The sequence below is a fragment of the Macaca mulatta genome, chromosome 15 (genome assembly GCF_049350105.2).
Source record: "Macaca mulatta isolate MMU2019108-1 chromosome 15, T2T-MMU8v2.0, whole genome shotgun sequence".
In the NCBI taxonomy this organism is placed as follows: Eukaryota; Metazoa; Chordata; class Mammalia; order Primates; family Cercopithecidae; genus Macaca; species Macaca mulatta.
The window spans coordinates 128,041,584-128,061,857 of record NC_133420.1 but is presented as its reverse complement, the minus strand read 5'-3'; the positions used below and the strand labels follow the sequence as shown (position 1 = coordinate 128,061,857).

The following is a 20,274-nucleotide window of genomic DNA, read 5'->3' as shown; positions in this document are numbered from 1 at the left end:
GGTCAGGAGTTTGAGACCAGCCTGGCCAACATAGTGAAACCCCGTCTCTACTGAAAATACAAAAATTAACTGGGCTTGGTGGCTCATGGCTATAATCCCAGCTACTTGGGAGGCTGAGGCAGGAGAATCGCTTGAGCCAGGAGGCAGAGGTTTCAGTGAGCCAAGATCATACCACTGCACTCCAGCTTGGGCCACAGAGTGAGACTCCATCTCAAAAAAAAAAAAAAAAAAGAAAAGAAAAGAAAGTGGATCTCATGGAGTGCCTATTCAGTATACTCTGATAGAGTAGATTGGTGGTTACCAGAGGCCAGGAAGAGGCGGTGGTGGTGAGTGAAGGTTAATTAATGGGTACAAACATACAGTTTGATAGAAGAAGTAAGACCTAGTGTTTGCTAAATCAGGAGGGTGACTACAGTTTACCATAATCTAGTGCATATTTCAAAGTAGCAAGAAGAAAATAACTCAAATGTTTCTAGCTCTAAGAAAAGACAAATATTTAAGGTAACGGATATCCTAATTACATGGATTGGCTCTTTACAAATTGTATGAATGTTTTAAATTGTCACATGTATCCCCAAAATACGTACATCTGTTGTATACTAAAAAAATTTTTTTAAATCATGAATTCAGTGATGAGCACTGAAGCCAGCTGCTGCTCTGTGGGGCTTTGTCCCTCCCTGATCGCCTGTGGAGTTGGTTTTTTGTCTTGCTCTGTTGCCCAGACTGGAGTACAGTGGCACAATCACAGCTCATTGCAGCCTCGACTTCCTGGGCTCAAGAGATTCTCCTGCCTCAGCCTCCCAAGTAGCTTGGACTACAGGTGTACACCACTACACCTGGCTAATTTTTGTATTTTTTGTAGAGATGAGGTTTCACTCTTTTGCCCACACTGGTCTCGAACTCCTGGGCTCAAGCTATCAGCCTGCCTCAGCCCCCCAAAGTGCTGGGATTATAGGCATGAGCCACTGCGCCTGGCTTGGGTGTTGGTTTTAAAGGGTTGCACAGGGTGACAGGGGAGAAGGGAAGTCAGATTGGGGATCCCCCACGCATAAACCTAAGTCCTATATAAACACACCTTCAATGTGTGACCTAGACAAAGATATGACCCTCAAAAGGACATTGGAAGAAAATTTTCCTCTTTGGGCTTTTACACAGGAAAAAATACAAAGTCCCTGAAATTTGTAACCACAGGGCAGGCCCTTATGAATCGCTTGAACCAGGGAAGCGGAGGTTGCCGTTCTTCACTTAAGAAGAAATGAGGCCCCAGTTTACACTGTCCATGAACTTAAGCCAAGAACTTACTTCCAAGTGAAGAACCTCAAGCCAAGAACTTACTTCCAAGTGAACTGGAGTTGATAGTGTCTGAGATCCATGGTGGTGCAAACTAAAATCTTCTCTGGAGGAATGACCTTAAACCCAGGCCTCAAGTAATTCCTTCAGATCATATTATGGCGAGCATGAATCACGATGAAAGCAGTCAGAGAACACGTGAGAGAACAAGGTATTGTGAGTGAGCACCAACAAAGCAACAAAGAGCAGAACCAGAACAAAGACACCACACAGAATGACACCAAACAGGGGAGCGGGGTGAGGCCTGCGGCTGCCGGCTTTCCCCCACTTCCCCGGCAACCTGTATGACGCAGCAGAGGCAGCCACAATCCCTCTAGAAACATAACTCCATTGGCCTGGGAATCACACCCCCACCCCCCACAGCAGCTGCAGCAAGCCCCGCCCAGAGAGAGTCTCAACTCAGAGGCACCTAACCTTGCCCCCACCTGACGGTCTTTCTCTACCTGCCCTGCCAGCTGAAGGCAAAGGACATAATCCCTTGGGACCTCTATGGTCCTGCCCACTGCTTGACCCTAGGGCAAGCCTGTATCCTCCTTATACAACCACAGCTGATGCACCCTTGGAAGCACCACCACCTGGCTGGAGGCTAACCAACACAGAGTTCACTTCGCTTCCCTGCCACCTCCACCAGAGCAGGTGCTGGTATCCATGGCTGACAGACCTGAAGATGGATCAGTTCTGTCCATTCTCCAGTACCAGCCGGGAGCCTGGTAGCGCCACTGGGTTGCTAGATCCAGAAGAGAAATAACAATCACTGCAGTTTGGCTCTCAGGAAGTGCCATCCCTAGGGGAAGGAGGAGAGTACCACGTCAAAGGAGCACCCTATGGGACAAAAGAATCCTAAAATTCATATGAAACCAGAAAACAGCCTGCGTAGCCAAAGCAAAGACTAAGCAAAAAGAGCAAATCTGGAGGCATCACATTACCTGATTTTAAACTACACTATAAAGACATTGTTACCCAAACAGTATGGTACTGGTATAAAACAGGCATATAGACCAATGGAGCAGAATGGATAACCCAGAAATAAAGCCAAATACTTACAGTCAACAGGTCTTCAAAAAAGCAAACAAAAACATAAAGTGGGAAAATGATGCCCTATTCAACAAATGGTGCTGGGATAATTGGCCAATCACATGCAGAAGAATTAAACTGGATCTTCATCTCTCACCTTATACAAAAACCAACTCAAGATGGACCGAAGACTTAAATCTAAGACCCGAAACCATAAAAATTCTAGAAGATAACATTGAAAAAACCCTTCTAGGCATTGGCTTAGGCAAAGACTTCATGACCAAGAACCCAAGAGCAAATGCAACTAAAGCGAAGATAAATAGATGGGACTTAATTAAACTGAAAAGTTTCTGCACAGTAAAAGCAATAATCACCAGAGTAAACAAAAAAACCCACAGAGTAGGAGAAAATCTTTACAATCTATACATCCGACAAAGAAATAATATCCAGAATCTACAAGGAACTTAAATCAGCAAGAAAAAACAAACAATCTGATCAAAAAGTGGACTAAGGACATGAAGAGACAATTCTCACAAGAAGGTATACAAATGGCCACCAAACATATGAAAAAATGCTCAGCATCACTAATGACCAGGGAAACGCAAATCAAAACCACAACGTGATACCACCTTACTCCTGCAAGAATGGCCATAATCAAAAAATTGAAAAATCATAGATGCTGGCATGGATGTGGTGAAAGGGAACACTTTTACACAGCCGGTGGGAAGGTAAACTAGTACAGCCACTCTGGCAAACACTGTGAAGATTCCTTAAAGAAGTAAAAGTAGATCTACCATTTGATCCAGCAATCCCACTACCGGGTATCTTCCCAGAGGAAAACAAGTCATTATACGAAAAAGATACTTGCAGACGCATGTTTATAGCAGCACAATTCCCAACTGCAAAAACATGGAAACAGCCCAAATGCCCATCAATCAACGAGTGGATGAAGAAAATGTGGTGTATATATACACCATGGAAGACTACTGAGCCATAAAAAGGAATGAAATATTGGCATTTGCAGCAACCTGGATGGAACTGGAGACCATTATTTTAAGTGAAGTAACTCAGGAATGGAAGACCAAACATCGTATGTTCTCACTCATGATTGGGAGCTAAACTATGAAGATGCAAAGGCGTAAGAATGATACAGTGGACTTCAGGGACTCGGGGGAAAGGGTAGGAGAGGGGTGAGGGATAAAGTACTACACATTGGGGTACAGTGTACACTGCTTTGGTGATAGGTGCACCAAAATCTCAGAAATCACCACTTAGTAACTTATTCATGTAACCAAACGCCACCTGTTCCCCAAAAACCTATTGAAATAAAATTTTAAAAAAAGAATGTCCATGCACAGAATGCATAATGACTAGTTGGAATATATTTGAAGAAATATTTTTCAAGAAATAAAAGAGGCAGTCAGGCGCAGTGGCTCACGCCTGTAATCCCAGCACTTTGGGAGGCCGAGTCGGGCGGATCACAAGGTCAAGAGATCGAGACCATCCTGGCTAACACGCTGAAACCCCGTCTCTACTAAAAATACAAAAAACTAGCCAGGCATAGTGGTGGCGCCTGTAGTCCCAGCTACTCGGGAGGCTGAGGCAGGAGAATGGCGGGAACCCGGGAGGCAGAGCTTGCAGTGAGCCGAGATCATGCCACTGCACTCCGGCCTGGGCGACTGAGCAAGACTCCATCTCAAAAAAAAAAAAAAAAAAAAAAGAAATAAAAGAGGCTATGAAACATACACTTATGGAAAAAGAGACTTTCAAATGACCAGGTAGACTTAAGATGGAAGAGCAGAGAGGTGCGCCAGCAAAGCAGACCTAAAATGCCCAGTGAAGAAAGAGGGACTCTGTGTATGCACATGATGGAACCGTTGACATCTTCAAACAGTGAGCCTGACATATGCTAAGTGGGGTTTAACCGGACTAGTCTGGTAGCCATATGCAGAAGGGACTGAAAGGGAGAGGGTAGCGTAAAGGTAAATCACAACTCCCGTGGCAGGAGTGCCAGTGCCAGTGTGAAGAGAGTGGAAAGAGTGTGTGGAGGCAGAGAAGGCATCACAATGGAGAAATCAATAGTATTGGGTGCCTGGATGGCAACGGAGTGAGGGAGGATTCCACTCTAAGCCTTAGAGTCTCTAATATCTTGTGTTCCCTTCTCCTGGAACGTTCCCAAACCCAAATCCCTGGGTTCATCGTCAGCTTCCACTCAGCCACTATGCCCTGGGGAGACCTTGGGGTCCCCGACCCTTCAAGAAGCACCAGAATGCAATCAGCCTATTAACAAAAATATGGACTCCGCCCAGCCCTTCTGAGACTGGGGTCATAGTAACAGTGCATTAAATATTACGAAGCCCTTTTACACACCCTGCCTCAGTGGATCCTTGAAGTAGGCGGCTGAGCCCTTCGTCCTCACCTGTTTTCTGAGTGGTAAACCTGAGGCTCATCAGTATGAAGGGACATCCCCAAAGTCAAACAGGCTGGGGAGTCGGGAGCCTGGACTAGGCTACTCCAGGTTAGACCTCTCCTTCTTCCACATCTTGAAAGACGAGAGCTCAGGATGGAACCTGTTGGTTTTCATTATGTTTCATTGTCTTTGGGTCCTTGCACGGATACAGGGCATAAAAAGAAATGAAGTTGCGGGAAACCTTAGTTCTAGCGGGTTCACAGCTATAAAGAAGGAATTGTGTAATGCAATGCCTTTTGCAATTTCTCTGATGCTTTTAATCATAAGCAAATAGGATATGGGGGAGGGGCAATGGCGTGGGGAAAGGGGGGAAAGAGGACTGGAGTTGCTCAGAGAGATACAGTTGTAAAGAGGGATAGCAGCTGAGTTTCTGACGCTACATTTTTGGTGCCCTATGGTGTTAATTAGACATTTCTTTTCAACCTGATTGACAGTGCATTTTAATGAAGAAATAACAGAGCCCAGCAGAGCCTGGCAGTACACTCCTTTCTTACAATTTACAAGCTGAACTTCCCTTGGCAACCTACATCTGGTTTGCCCTGCTAGTAAGTCTGTCAGGAGAACAATGTATAGGGTCTTTCGTCTCAATAGGTTTGCTGTTGTTAAAGCCCTTCTGCATTTTCTTCCGCTTAGTTCATTAGGGCTGTTAAATTTCATCAAATTACTTTCCTTAAGTTAAAAAATAGCACAGTTTTGACCAGTGTGAATAAAAATGGGATGGTATGAAAATGTGCAAGTTTTTAAAGGAAGAGCCTCTCTGTTAAGAGTTGTATAATGGAGGCTTCATGGGAAACTTTGTGTTTTTTTTTTTTTTTCTCCCTTTCAATGGGATGTTTCCTGGAAAATTAGAATAAACCCTAAAGGATCCGGTAAGCCTCCTGTGACCACTTGGAAGCAGAAGGTCCCCATGCATTAAACGGCTTGACCACCTAGGAGTGCTGATACTTGGACGAGTGTTTTTGGAACAGTTTATTTTATAAGATTTCACCTTTGTTTATATTTCCAAGCGGATTAAAAAAAATAAATACATGTTTTGTTTTTTTAACTTCTACCCAGGAGTAAATGTGCATCTCTACCGGAGACTAAGGGGGAATCTTTGCTGTTTGTAGAAGAGCCAGGTGACCAGAGAGGACAGAAGCAGGGCAGGCTGGGTCGAACTTATCTTCCCTCGCCTGGGGACAGGGGTGGCCTTAGGGCTGGGGGTACAGCTGAACCTACAAATTGCGGGTTAAGTGGCTCCAGTAGAGGCTATAAAGGCAGAGAGCCAAGCAGACCATTACGAGCTTCTCCTCCAGGAAAATGGAAGCCATTTAAGAAATTCCAGGAATTGCTTGGAACATGCAGGATTCTTAAACAAAGGACCTTTGTGACATTCAGAATTACCAAACTCAGGAGAGGAAAAGACTCACACCTCACTTGCCTCCCTTTCCTTGGTCTAATTCTATTGCTTGGTCTAGAGCGACTGAAAAGACCTCCAGATTTGGAATCCAACCACAACCCCACATTTTTGTGAGGAGTGCAAAGGGGTGCCGCACCTTCTTAAGGATCCTGCCCCCAAGCTGTCCTAGGTGTTTCCCACCTGGTTTGCATGATCTTCAGTTCTGCAGTAATGTTTCCTTTCTTTTCTCTTTCTTTCTTTCTTTTCTTTCTTTCTCTTTCTTTCCTTTCTTTCTTTCTCTTTCTTTCTTTCTTCCTTCCTTTCTCTTTCTTTCCCTTTCTTTTCTTTTTCTTTCTCTTTCTTTCTCTCTTTTCTTTCTTTCTCTTTCTTTCTCTTTCTGTCTCTCTCTTTCTTCCTTCCTTCCTTCTTTCCTTCCTTCCTCCCTCCCTCCCTTCCTTCCTTCCTTTCTTCTTTCATTTCCTCCCTTTCTTCTTTCTTTCTTTTCTCTCTCTCTCTCTTTTTTTTTTTTTGAGACGGAGTTTCATTCTTGTTGCCCAGGCTGGAGTGCAATGGCATGATCCCGGTTCACTGCAACCTCTGCCTCCTCGGTTAACTGATTCTCCTGCCTCGGCCTCCCCAGTAGCTGGGATTACAGGCATGCATCACTATGCCAGGCTAATTTTGTATTTTTAATAGAGACAGGGTTTTACCATGCTGGTCTCGAACTCCTGACCTCAGGCGATTTGCCCGCCTCAGCTTTCCAAACTGTTGGGATTATAGGCGTGAGCCACCGTGCCTGGGCTGTAACGTTTTCTTAGGTAGAAAAAAAAAATGCTGCAATTCATGCTTCATACAAAGTCTTCCTATTCCTGGGCCAGGTGTGGTGGCTCATGCCTGTAATCTCAGCACTTTGGGAAGCTGAGATGGGCTATCACTTGAGGTCAGGAGTTCGAGACCAGCCTGGCCAACATGGTGAAACCCTGTCTGTACTAAAAATACAAAAAATTAGCTGGGTGTGGTGGCGGCACCTGTAATCCTAGCCACTCGGGAGGCTGAGGCAGGAGAATCGCTTGAATATAGGTGGTGGAGGTTGCAGTGAGCAGAGATCATACCACTGCATTCCAGCCTGGGTGACAGAGCGAGACTTCATCTCAAAAACAACAACAACAACAAAACAACAACAACAGCAACAACAACAAAGTCTTCCTATTACTGCAGGCATATGATAGAAGAAAATCGTAACAAGAACAAAAGAATAAAGGCTTGCTCAGCGACTTCTGCTGTCATCTTACCTCTTAGGACTGGGCTATGTGACCACCTCTGGCTGCAACTGAAGGTGTGTAATTTTGGGGCCCAGTGCTGCTCTGTCAAAATCACCGTGGCTAGGGAGGACAGAATGGCTATTGGATGGATGCTAGCAGGTTCTGCCCATTCATCATCTTTTAGAAACTGTGGGCATTTCTAATGTTAGTTTCTGTGAACCAGTCACAACAACCCCATGCTATTGTGAAGCACTTCTTAGTTCTTTACTCCCAGGCAATATAAATCCATAGTGAAAAAAAATTTTTTTAAATTAGAAAATACACTTGAGAAAGATTTAAAAACACCTATAATCCATTATGTAGCGAGTACCAGGGTTAACCTTGCGGTGTATTTTTTTTCGAACATGGATGTGTACATGCGTACACATACACACAACTTTTTGTTATGTTTTGTTTTTGCATAAATGGACCGATGAGATTTGAATGGCGAGGCTGACTGGAAGCTTTGTGATCACAAAGATGGCCAAATATGGCCAAATCCGTTGTCAGGGGTCCTCCCTCCAGGGCTGGCCACTCCTCAGGAGGGTCAGCTGCTGGGGGCCAGAGGCGCCCCAGGCCGTGAGGACTGCCTGGAGGTGGCATAGAGGCTGGTGCCCAGCCAGCTGAACAGGAAGGAAAGGCCCTCTCAGGGCAGATGACCCCAAAGTTCTCCTCCTCCAAAAATGAGAATAGTAATGACCAAATCATATTAAACATGAACATTAGAAAACATAATGGTATGAAGTCACTTTATAAACTGAAAACGCTACACCACCATAAGGTGGGATCATAATCACTGTTTTCATTGCCAACATTCATAACAATATCTAATATTTCTTGAGCACACGCTGTGTGCCAGGCAGGCACTCTGCCACTAACTATGTATGAATATTTAATCCTCAGAATAACCCCATGGTATGGGTTTTTAAAAATTACTATCATCTTTTTTGTAGATGAGGATATTGAGGCAAGATTAAGTAACTTGCCTAAGCTCACAGCTGGTAAGGGACTGCTAGGACTGTAACCCAACTGTAATTCTGAATCCTGTTCTTCTAGAGAATCTAGTTTTCAGAGTGTTCACTATTTAGATTGTCTTCCTTGGATGCTTTCTGGTTATTTTAAAATTCATTGCCTGTAACTTAAAAAGTACTCCAAATATAGCCTGACCATCAAAGATTACAATGGGATTGATTATCACCTCCTTCATTTGAGATATTATGCCTTCATTAATGCATCCCTACATTTTATTGGTTTTTTGAAAAACTAGGTCCCACTGATGGCTTATCTGAATTTCAAGTCTGCATTTCCTAAGTCCTTCTCTCTTGTACTGTTAAACTTGATCTCCCTTACTGTGAACTCATACAAATGAAATTGGACGTCAGTCTTTAATAGGTTGTCTTGATTGAAGCCCCAGCCAGCGTGTGGAAACTCTTAAGAAATCAATAAAATATTCTTCTGCTGGGTGTTCTATGCAAGATTCTCAAATGCTAATTGTTATTGTGAAATGGTGAGTCATCTGAAAGAGTTTCCTTGTCAAGCTGCATTGCATCATATGGGAACTGTTTTAAATAGACCACCCTGTACACAAACATTTTCATCTTGGTGCATTCAGGCACCACTTCTGTGTAGTAGGAGATTAATTGTCCTCTCCACTGAACAGGGGTAGCGGCTGCACAGGGAGCACCACGCAGGGCTGCAGGGAGGGCCGGAGCTCCTGGGTCTCCTCCCGCTCCATTTCCAGAGGGCGAGATCCCATCTCTTCATAAAAGTGAAAATTTAACAGGAGAGAGAAAGGACTGAGCAGCCCATGTTTCCCACTGAATCAAAAACAGACCATTCCTTAGAAAAGAAGATTCTTTAAAATGGAACTTAAAAAGGACTGATGAGACAGGAATTTGAATTAAAATATTTTCAATGTTACTTTGAACAAGTCAGGACGAAAATGGAACGAAATTTCAAGCAGCATTGTGGGGGACAGGGGAGACCCTGGACTATGTGTGGATACAGGGTGGAGAGAAAGAGGAGCCTTGGCTTGCAGACAGGGAAAGAGACATACAGGAATTCTACTTAACTGGTTAATTTGCAGACAAAGAACAATATAAATTTCACTGTGTGAAGGAGGGAAATCTCCTCTTAGAAAAACAAAAAAACAAAGCAGATCTTCACAGCTCTGCGCATATTTCCCTTCTCCGCAGTGATGAAAGTGTTTGCACTAATTTTCCAGGGAGACCAGAAAATATGTATAGTGTGTTTTGTCTCCAGTGGCATCCTGGGTCACTGAGCACCGTCATTCAATGCGATTTGTTGATGGATAGACGGAAGAATCGAACCTTTCAGCGTTAGGGGAAAAAAGTAGCCAGAACTCAGCATCGATGGGAGCCCCAGTGGAAAATAATCTGAAATGTTAAATCTTAAAGTTACAAGACACTGTGCCATGGAACGAAGTGCAAACACTGTCACTGGGAGAGGTCAGGCCCGATCACTTTTGCCTCTTTCTGTTGGATAAGGCTATGCTTCTAGAAGATGAGAGTGCAGTGACAAAAACAGTGTTCCATGTGGCGTCTGAATGGGCCAGACTCAGGCCCTCCACGTCAATTGTGTGCAGAAAGAAAGGCCCAAACTGCTAACTAGGGTTGCCCAGAGAACTGGTGGCTGTGGGAGTGGACGGGGGCGGGGCGGGGAAGGGGAAGAGAATTCTCTCTCTGCTCAGAGGGGAAAAGTCTCCACCAGCTCTTTCCCAGCTGAGTGCAGAAAGGAAACACATCCCGACACCCCCTCAAGTTCCCAAGGGAACAGGAGGCCGCTTGCGCTCTCCCCTTCATCCCCTCTTGGTTCACTGAATAAAACCGCCTCTTCCCTGGGGCTGGGGGAGACCCCCGGCGCTCCAGCGTGGCCTGCTGCTCAGCATCCTGCCCCTCTGCAGGCTCACGGGGAGTCCACTCCAGGCCCGGTGGGGTGGGACAGTGGCTGAGCCCATTTGCCTTGACTCGCAGCAGGATGTTCAGACAGGAGCGGGTCAGGTGGAGGACTGGGATACTGCACGACCTGGAATGGGAGGCAGGAGAAAGGAGTGAGCCCCTGCCATGTGCCAGGCCTGTGCTTAATGCCTCACCACAGTCCTCCTCCTGAATCCTCCCTTTTGACAGATGAGGACCTGGAGGCGGAGGGACCTTGAGCAATCTGCAGAAGCCGCATGTCAGGTCGGCAGCAGAGCGGGATGGTCACCTCATCTGTCAGGAGCCTCATGATGGGCCCGGCCCAGAAAAGCACCAGCTCAGGGCCTTAGGAAGTCGGGGAGGGCTCCAGGCGTCAGGGGTTCATGTCTGCACGGAGACTGGACGGGGTTGTCAGTCATGAACCCCTGAAATGCCTGCGGCATGAAGGGAACGACAAGAGGCTGAAATGAGACTTTGTCCCAGTTGGGACCTCAGGAGGCTGATTCTGAGATTTGCCCCTGAAGTTTATTGAGGTGCTCTCAGGATCAACGTCTGGGAAGCAAGAGAAAGAGGCAGGATGAGGCAGAGAGGAGCTGAGCTGCGAGGCAGTCTCCACGAGGCCTTCGCCAGCCCCAGGGCAGGTCTGGCGCGGAAACAGCCCTCAGAAGGCAGGGCTTTCGCACCCCTGCCCCATCGCCCACTGGACGCAGCTGTCCTGGGGAAGGCGCATGAACTCGGGAAAGTGGCTGTGTTGAGCTGAAGGCAAATCATAGAGAGGAATTCAGCTGAGAGCTGTGGGCAGCCAACACTTGGTATAGCCAAGAGCATGAAGGCCTGAGCTGCTGGGGGCTCTGGGAATGCACCATGGACTCACTGTTCAGCTGTACAAAAATACCCACCAACAGGCCAGGATGGGAGGTGTGGAGCAAGACCCAAGCCAGGGTCCTGTAAGAGACTCTTTGGTGGAGAGATACGTGGTTTTCTACATATTAATATTTCTGAAATTGAGATGCATTTTGCAATTCAGGTCAAAGCAGACTTGTCAGCTGCAAAGCTGTTATTAAATTGATGGTGGGTTTCAGAACAGAAGATCTGAGAACTGAGGAAACACCGTATTGAACAGACTGGCTGATAACGAGGCTGCGGTGGGGGATGTGTGAGAAAGGTCTAGTCTTGCCAACGGCTTCAGGAGAGGGACTCCTGCCCCACCACAGCAGAGAGGTAAGGGCTTCTCCCTCTTGCTTGCTTCAGAGCTACCTTCAATAATTTTTGCTTCCCTGGTTTTCGTCTGAACTTCTGAAACCAAGTAAACAAATAAATGAGTATTGCCAACCTTAAGTGTCTTCAGGGGATTGGTCTCAGGACCCCCGTGGATGCTAAAAAGCAGCAGATGCTCAGGTCTCCTCCATAAAGTGGCACAGTACGTACACAAAGCCCACACACACTGTCCCATATGCTTTAAATCATCTCTAGATGACTATACCTAAAACAATGTAAACGCTATGTATATAGTTGTTAACACTGTATTTTTATATGTATTACTTCATATTGTTGCATTATTTTTTTCAAGTCAAAAGTGTTTTATTGTCATTTACATATTTAATAGAAAAAGGAATGTAGCAAATGGCTCAGGGTTGTATGAAAAAAAAAATCCAGGTTTGTACCCATGTTGCTTCATTTACATCTGGGAGCAGGGCTGTCCCCACACCAGGCACAGCAGCTGCATTTCTCCGACGCCCCTTTGCAGATGCAGCCCTGGGCACAGCTGGCACAGCCCCCGGGGCAGCAGGAGCAGCTCTTCTTGCACGAGGTGCATTTGCACTCTTTGCATTTGCAGGAGCCAGCACAGGTGCAGGAGCTGCCAGTGGTGCTGGAACCGTGGGGTCCATTTCGAGCCAAGGAGACGCTGGAGTTCCCGCGGGAGAGGCGAAGAGGCAGTCAGGCAGCTGGACGGTGTCATATGGTTGCATTCTTCTTCTTATTATTATTATTTATTTTTTGAATACTTTTGACCTGAGGTTTGTTGAATCCGTGTATGTGGAACCCTTGGACGTGGAGGGCCAAATGTCATGACAAATTGTGGTACCTGTGGTGTGTGACTCCAGGGCCACTTCAATTAATAAACTACATTAGTAAACAGCTTTGGGTCTTTTCAAACTGCCCTAGGAACCTCCTTTGAGGGTTCAACTTTGTTACTGGAAAAGACGAATGTGGCCTAGTAGATAGAATTTAAAGTCCACATAATTTTTAAGCAATTTTTTTTCCTGGCATTCACATGTTCATGATTGTAAGTAATGTGTGCACCCTGACCTCTTCTGATTCATCCGTTTTAACTACTAACTTCACATGATGGTCAAGGAGCCCTCCCTCAGCAGCCCTTCAATAGAATTATGTTACAAATTGTAGGATTAAATAACATATAGCATTTACATTATCCTGCCTACATACATATTACTCCCAACTGAGCACTGTAGGGCACTGTGACTAGGCCTCCGTCCTTACTGCCCCTGGCCCCTGTGTTCATGATTGCTTTTCTTTTCTTTTTCCTTAGTTTTCTTTCTCACACCTTTTAATAACCTCCTGGTACAAATTCCCACAAGGAACATCCTCCAGCTTCCTCATGAAGTCATCCATCTCGGCCACTATTTTCTTGCAGACGTCCCCACGGGAGCCCGCCACTCTCCTTCTCGGTCATTCTAGGACTTCTTTTGTGGCCACCCTTGGGACTGCCTTCCTTTCTCTGGGACTGCATTCTCTACTTCCTAGATCTTCTATCTTCTTAGGACAGGAATGGAAAGGGGGTAGGGCGAAGAACAGATACATACACACACACATGTGTATATACACACACACACATATATATCACATATCCCATTTACTGAGGTTTCATTTACATACAGTGAAATGCACAGGTCTTAATTGTAGAGTTCCACAGGGTTTGACAAATGAATATCCTGAGGACGATACAGAGTGTGTCCATCCCGTAGAAAGTTTCCCTGTACCCCTTCCCAGTGACTCCCGCCCCACACCCCCAAAGCAGCCATTGATCTGATCTCAATCACATACATTAGATTTGCCCTGCCAATTATAGAACTTCATAGAAATGGAATTACGTAGAGGATATGTTGGGGGAGGGTCTGGCATTTTTCACTCAGCACAACATTTTTTAACACCCACCCTTATTGCTGCATATAATTTGTTCCTTTTAGTGCCAGAGCAACTGTGTTTTATAAATGCCTGTCTTAGTCAGTGCAAGGTGATATAAAAAGAATACCATAGACTGGGTGGTCTAAACAGCGAACATCCGTTTCCTCATCATATCAGAAACTAGGGTCATCACATATGAATTTTAGGGAGACACATAAGTTCAGTCCATAGCATTCTACCCCTGGCCCCCAAAATTCATGTCCTTCTCATATGCCAAATACATATGGTCCTCAACATATGACGGTTCAACTTACAATTTTTAAATTTTGAGATGGGTCTATCAGGAAATCAATAACCCCACTGTAAGTTGAAGAGCATCTTCTGATTTTTTGACTTTACCATGGGTTTATCAGGGTCCTGAATGCATTTTTACTTATGATCTTTTTTACTTACAGTGGGTTTATTGGGATATAACCCCGTTCTAAGTCAAGGAGCATCTGTACATTCATTCCATCCCCCAAAGTCTTAACTCATTCTGGCAACAACTCTAACGTCTAAAGTCCAAAGTCTTTTCTAAATACCATCTAAATTAGGTACGGTGAGACTCGAGGTATGATTCATCCTGGGGCAGAATTCCTCTCCAGCTGTAAATCTGTGAAACCAAAGAAGCCACATGCTTCCAAAATACATTGGTGGGACAGGCATAGGTAGGCATTCCCATTCCAAAAGCAAGAAACAGAGAAGGAAGGGGTGACCCAGTCCCAAGCAAGGCCAAACTCCAAGGCAAACTCCATGAAATCTTAAGGCTTGGGAGTAGCCCTCCTTGGTTTGGTGCCTTCTGGAGCCACTAGGGTAAAGGTCCTACCCCAGCAGCTCTCCTGGCCAGAAGTTTCACTCCTAACTTCTCTGCCAGGCAAAGATCGTGCCCCCATGTCTTTGGCTGGAGGTTGTCTGGACTGTTGAAACCAAGGCAGAGGACCTCCAAATTGCCTCAGGGTCCTTCATCCCTTTTCCTAGAGGATAGCACAAATTCACGGCCTTCCTTCATTCCACCCCATGTTCTGTTTTTTTCTTCAGTCCCAGCTAGCAGTGTCTCTGCAGGCGTAATCCCATCTGTATTCTTGGCCTCTGTTGAAATGGCTGATTAAGTTCATGGTACACAGCCACACTCATCTCTTTATGAAACGGTTGGTCCACCACACCCTTAGTGTTCTCTTCAGTACCCACTTTCTCATTTTTTGTAATATGAACAGACTGAGAATTTTCCAAATTTTTAAACTCTGGTTCCTTTTTGCTTAACAATTCCTTTTTCAATTCATTTCCCTCTTCTTGCATTTTACTACAAGCAACTGGGAAGAACCAAGTCACTTCTTCATCACTTTGCTTAGAAATCTCCTCAGCAAAATATCCAGTTAATCCCTTGCAAGTCCTACCTTCCACAAAACACTAGGACACAAACACAATTCAGTCAAGTTATTTGCCACTGTAAAATAAGGATAGCCTTTCCCCCGTCATCCAATAACACTCCTCATTTACGTCTGAGACTACATCAGAAAGGCTTTTACCTCCATATTTCTATCAACAGTCTGTTCATAATTACTTATGTATTCTTTAAGAGCCAGTTCATAATGATATAAGGCTAGATTCACAATAAAAATAAATTTAAATTTGTATGTACCTAATAGTATAACCTCAATATATTAAACAAAAATTGACACCTAAAATAAGAAATAGATAAACCCACAATCACAGGAGGAAATTTTAAAACACTTTGCTCAGTAGTTGAAAGAAAAATTGTTGATGTAGAAGTCTGAAAATCAACAATTCAAATTTCCATCTCAATAACTGGAAAAAGAAACAGCAAAATAAACATAAAGAGGATAGAAATAAAGTAATAAATATAGGAGCAGAAGTTAGTGAAATACAAAGTAAACATATAAAATGAGGACCAACAAGGTCAAAAGTTGGTTCTTTTTTTTTTTTTTTTTTGAGACGGAGTCTTGCTCTGTCACCCAGGCTGGAGTACAGTGGCCGGATCTCAGCTCACTGCAAGCTCCGCCTCCCGGGTTCCCGCCATTCTCCTGCCTCAGCCTCCCGAGTAGCTGGGACTATAGGCGCCGCCACCTCACCCGGCTAGTTTTTTGTATTTTTTAGTAGAGACGGGGTTTCACCGTGTTAGCCAGGATGGTCTCGATCTCCTGACCTCGTGATCCGCCCGTCTCAGCCTCCCAAAGTGCTGGGATTACAGGCTTGAGCCACCGCACCCGGCCAAAAGTTGGTTCTTTAAAGATATTAATAATTGACAAACTTCTGGTATGACTGATCAAGAAAAAGAGAGAAACCACAAATAACCAAAATTGGAAATTTTATAAAAAGGGAGACACCACTACAAATGCTATAGACATTTTAAAAGATCATAATATATTATTATGAACAACTTTATGCTAATATATTTGAAAGATTAGACAAAATGGAAAGTTTTGTAGGAGAAAAAGTAATGTACCAATTTTGACTTAAGAAGAAATTAAAAAATCAGATTGTTCTAGAATAGCACTGTCCAAGAGAAATACAACCTGAGCCAAAGATGTAAGCCATTATGCATTTTTTTTTTTTTTCAGATGGAGTCTCGCTCTGTCACCCAGGCTGGAGTACAGTGGCACCACCTCGGCTCACTGTAAGCTCCGCCTCCCGGGTTCACGCCATTCTCCTGCCTCAGCCTCCCGAGTAGCTCAGAGTACAGGTGCCTGCCACCACCCCCAACTAATTTTTTGTATGTTTTAGTACAGACGGGGTTTCACTGTGTTAGCCAGGATGGTCTTGATCTCCTGACCTCGTGATCTGCCCACCTCAGCCTCCCAAAGTGCTGGGATTACAGGTGTGAGCCACTGCGCCCGGCGCCATTATGCATTTTTAAATTTTCTAGTAGGTACACTTTAAAAAGTAAAAGGAAATTACTGTAATTAATTTTAATAACATATTTTACTTAACCCAGGACACTCAAAATATCATTTCAACATGTAATCAATATAAAAATTATCAGTAAATATTCTTTTTTGGTACTAAACTTTCAAAATCTGATGTGTATTTTCCATTTACAACATGCCTCAATTTAAACTAGCTGCACTCTGCACTTCCAGGGCTCAATAAACACATGTAGAGAGTATCCACCATATTGGATAGTGTAGATTTAGACCAAGGTTGGAGAAGCTGCCTTACCAGATATCAAGGTTTATTATTTTTTAAAAATTGTAATGTAAAAACAAGGTAGGTTTTATGCAGAGCTAGACAAAAACACCGATGGCTGTCTCATTAATAATCAGAAAATGCAACTTAACACCACTCTGGATAACACTATATGCCCACTGGATTTCCAGAATTGGAAATTTCTGATAATGCCAAGTGTTGGTAAGAATACAGAACAGTGTTTTATTTATTTGCCTGGGAGGCAAATGTTGGATGTTTAGTTTATTGTTAAAACAAACAGGTAAACTGTTCATTATTACAGAAACAATATTGTGACAGTGAAGAAAATTTCAAAATATAGACAAGCAAAGCAAAACAAACCAACAAAACAAATCCTATTTCTGCTAGCCAGAGCTTGCCACTGTGAGGTGTATTTGCGTGTATATGTGTATGGCTGCGGTGTGTGTGTGTGTATGTGTTTTGGGGAGAAAGAAAAATAGGTTTGCTTTTCAGAAGCCTCAAAGATGCAGAGTGAATAGTCAGAAATGTTGAAAATACTTAAACAGTCAAGAAAGCTGCAAGATTTCAAACTAAATGTTAACATGTATCAAGAAGCAATACCCGGAGTAGAGTGTGAAAACAATGGGAATCTAGATGCTAAGAGATCAGAATTTTTTTTGTTGTTGTTGAGACAGTCTCGCTCTGTCACCCAGGCTGGAGTGCAGTGGCTCGATCTCACCTCACTGCAAGCTTGCAAGCTCCGCCTCCTGGGTTCACGCCATTCTTCTGCTCAGCCTCCCGAGTAGCTGGGACTACAGGCGCCCACCACCACGGCCGGCTAATTTTTTGTATTTTTTTTAGTAGAGATGGGGTTTCACCTTGTTAGCCAGGATGGTCTCGATCTCCTGACCTCGTGATCCACCTGCCTCAGCCTCCTAAAGTGCTGGGATTACAGGCATGAGCCACCGAGCCCAGCCGAGATCAGAATTTTAAAGACTGCTACATAATGCTTATTAACTTCCATGAAGAAAATCCTTTCTTTCTGGTAGTTCCCAGGTTATTTTGTGTATATAATTTGTTTCTTTGAGAAAAACAGTATTTGGAAAATGCATAAAAATATAAAGAATATAAAAGCCACTCCAACTCCCATAACCGTATCATTTTGGTATATTTGCTTTTATGTGTGTGTGTGTGTGTGTGTGTGTTTAAAATTGTGTGCTTAAAATAATTTTGGAAACAGTAGCACACATGCACTGAAAAAATATTGAAAAGTATAGAGAAACATTTTAAAAATAAAAGTCATCCATAATCTCAATGACCAGTGGAGCCACCCCAGCTTTAATCATCGTGTTTCTTTATAAACTTTTGTATCACCCAAGCAAGGCCCCTTGGCTGTACATTGAAGATGAGGGGTAGTGAAGTGTTTCTCCCCTTCAATCACACAGGGTCTCCCTCACCCAGCCAGCGAAGGAAGCAGGAGGCACATAGCACGAGTCTGCAGTGGGATGTATAATTCAGGGGGATGTTGGTAAATGTATCACGGGTAAAGAAAAATTACAAGATCACAAGATCTACGGAGCCAAGCATGATGGATTGCTTCAAAGCCGGTTGCTTACCGAGAGCAGCCTGTATCATGCTGTGCATGACAATCGCTGTAAGAAAATCACATGTTGATAATCCAGAGGCTGTATTTACATGCACACACACATCTTCAGTCCCTTGGATGAACATCTGATTTGTGTTACTCTCTTTCAGTTTCAGAATTTCCATCTGGAATGTTACCTCACCAAACCAAACCACCCTAGGTCTAGTGAGTTTGAAGTCTGATTTTTTTTTCCATTACCAGAAGGCAATGGAATAAAGTCTTTAAAAATACTGTAGTCTTTCTGCAGATGTATTTATCTCTTTCCATCGAAACAACATACTAAAGTTTACAATACATTCTTAAAAAGAAATGAAGAGATGAACTTCAAAACTCTATCAGTGTTTATGTACTCTATGGAAAGTGTTTCATTTTAAGTCAATTAGAAAGCAGAATTTTTTTTCCAGGTCTATGAAACCGTGGTTGTGCCTATGATGTGTTAAAACAGAGAAATGAAAATGGAAATGAAATCCAATGTAGGTGCTTTACCATATCGATGGCAGTGGTACATAAAAATCACAAATTGCTTCAATGTCAGCAAAAAATTAAAGTTATAGACAAAATACATAGATGCAAACAATAAATTGGATTTTCAAATTTTCATTCAATTGCTTAAGTGATTACAGAATTAAAACAGAAATTGGAGGCAGAAAGTAACGGAGATTCCAGCTACCTCAGAGCAGGATCTGTGTCAGATTCATTTTCTCTCTCTTTTTTTTTTTTGTTTGATGGAGTTTCGCTCTTGTTGCCCTGTCTAGAGGGCAATGGCACGATCTTGGCTCACCACAACCTCTGCCTCCTGGGTTCAAGCGATTTTCCTGCCTCAGCCTCCTGCGTAGCTGGGATTACAGGCATGCACCACCACGCCCAGCTAATTTTGTATTTTTAGTAGAGACAGGTTTTCTCCATGTTGATCAGGCTGGTCTGAAACTCCCAACCTCAGGTGATCCGCCCGCCTCGGCCTCCCAATGTGCTGGAATTACAGGTGTGAGCCACCGCACCCGGCCAGATTCATTTTCTTATTACCGTATTCCTCAAAACAGTCCCTGGAGCTCCTGCTCAAAATGTTTGTTGACTGACTGAATGAATGACCTAGCGTATGAGCATGTGGAGTTGTAGCCTGTGTGTGTTGCTGAGTCAATGATTTTACCATGTTGGTTCTCAAAAAAAAAAAAAAAAAAAAAAAAAGGCTTTACAATATAAAATCAAAGTAAAATAAAATTAATAAATCAACAACTTTACTCATGGATCTCTACTAGGCACTGTGGTAAACAGAAAGATGAATAAGTCTTTAATAAGTGGGACACTTTGGGATGGGATGAAGTAACAATTGAAGATTAAATGCATTTGTGAATACTGAGGCCACAGGAACACGGAATAGCTTTTAATTGAGGACTTGTCCTATTCTATTGTGCACCAAAATTAAAAACAGCTTCAGAACGCTCTTATTTTGACACATGCCCCTCCCTCTCCTTCTGTCACTGCCTTTGTTGGTATATGTTGAGGTCAGTCTGGCAGGAGCAGCTGGATGAAACTTGACCTGAAGTTTTGGTTGGATCGATTCACCAACCCCACTGACCCAGAGTCGTAGGGATGGCATTTACCACTCACCATATTAATCAATCTGACTGGATATTAAAACCATGCTTTACTCACCAGGGCACACAGACTTAGACTAAGGGGCTGGATCTCACTTGAAGTGGAGTAAAGTGAAAAGCTCCCATCCTGGGTCAACATGAAACTGAAACAATCAATGAATTTGACAGTAAAAAGTAAAACTAGGAGAGTTTTGATGGCTGGGAGATACTGGTGGCTGCCTAAATCCAAATCTCTCTTCTACATCCACCCTCAAA

At 43.7% G+C, this 20,274-nt stretch overlaps 1 long non-coding RNA gene and 1 pseudogene across 1 annotated transcript in view; both read right to left on the bottom strand.

The window, feature by feature from the left end:
* The window catches only part of LOC106993843 (uncharacterized), a 104,006-nt gene that overhangs the window by 78,317 nt on the left and 5,415 nt on the right, over window positions 1–20,274 (bottom strand). The window lies entirely within an intron of this gene.
* LOC106993844 (metallothionein-1G pseudogene) lies at window positions 12,007–12,381 on the bottom strand (annotated as a pseudogene).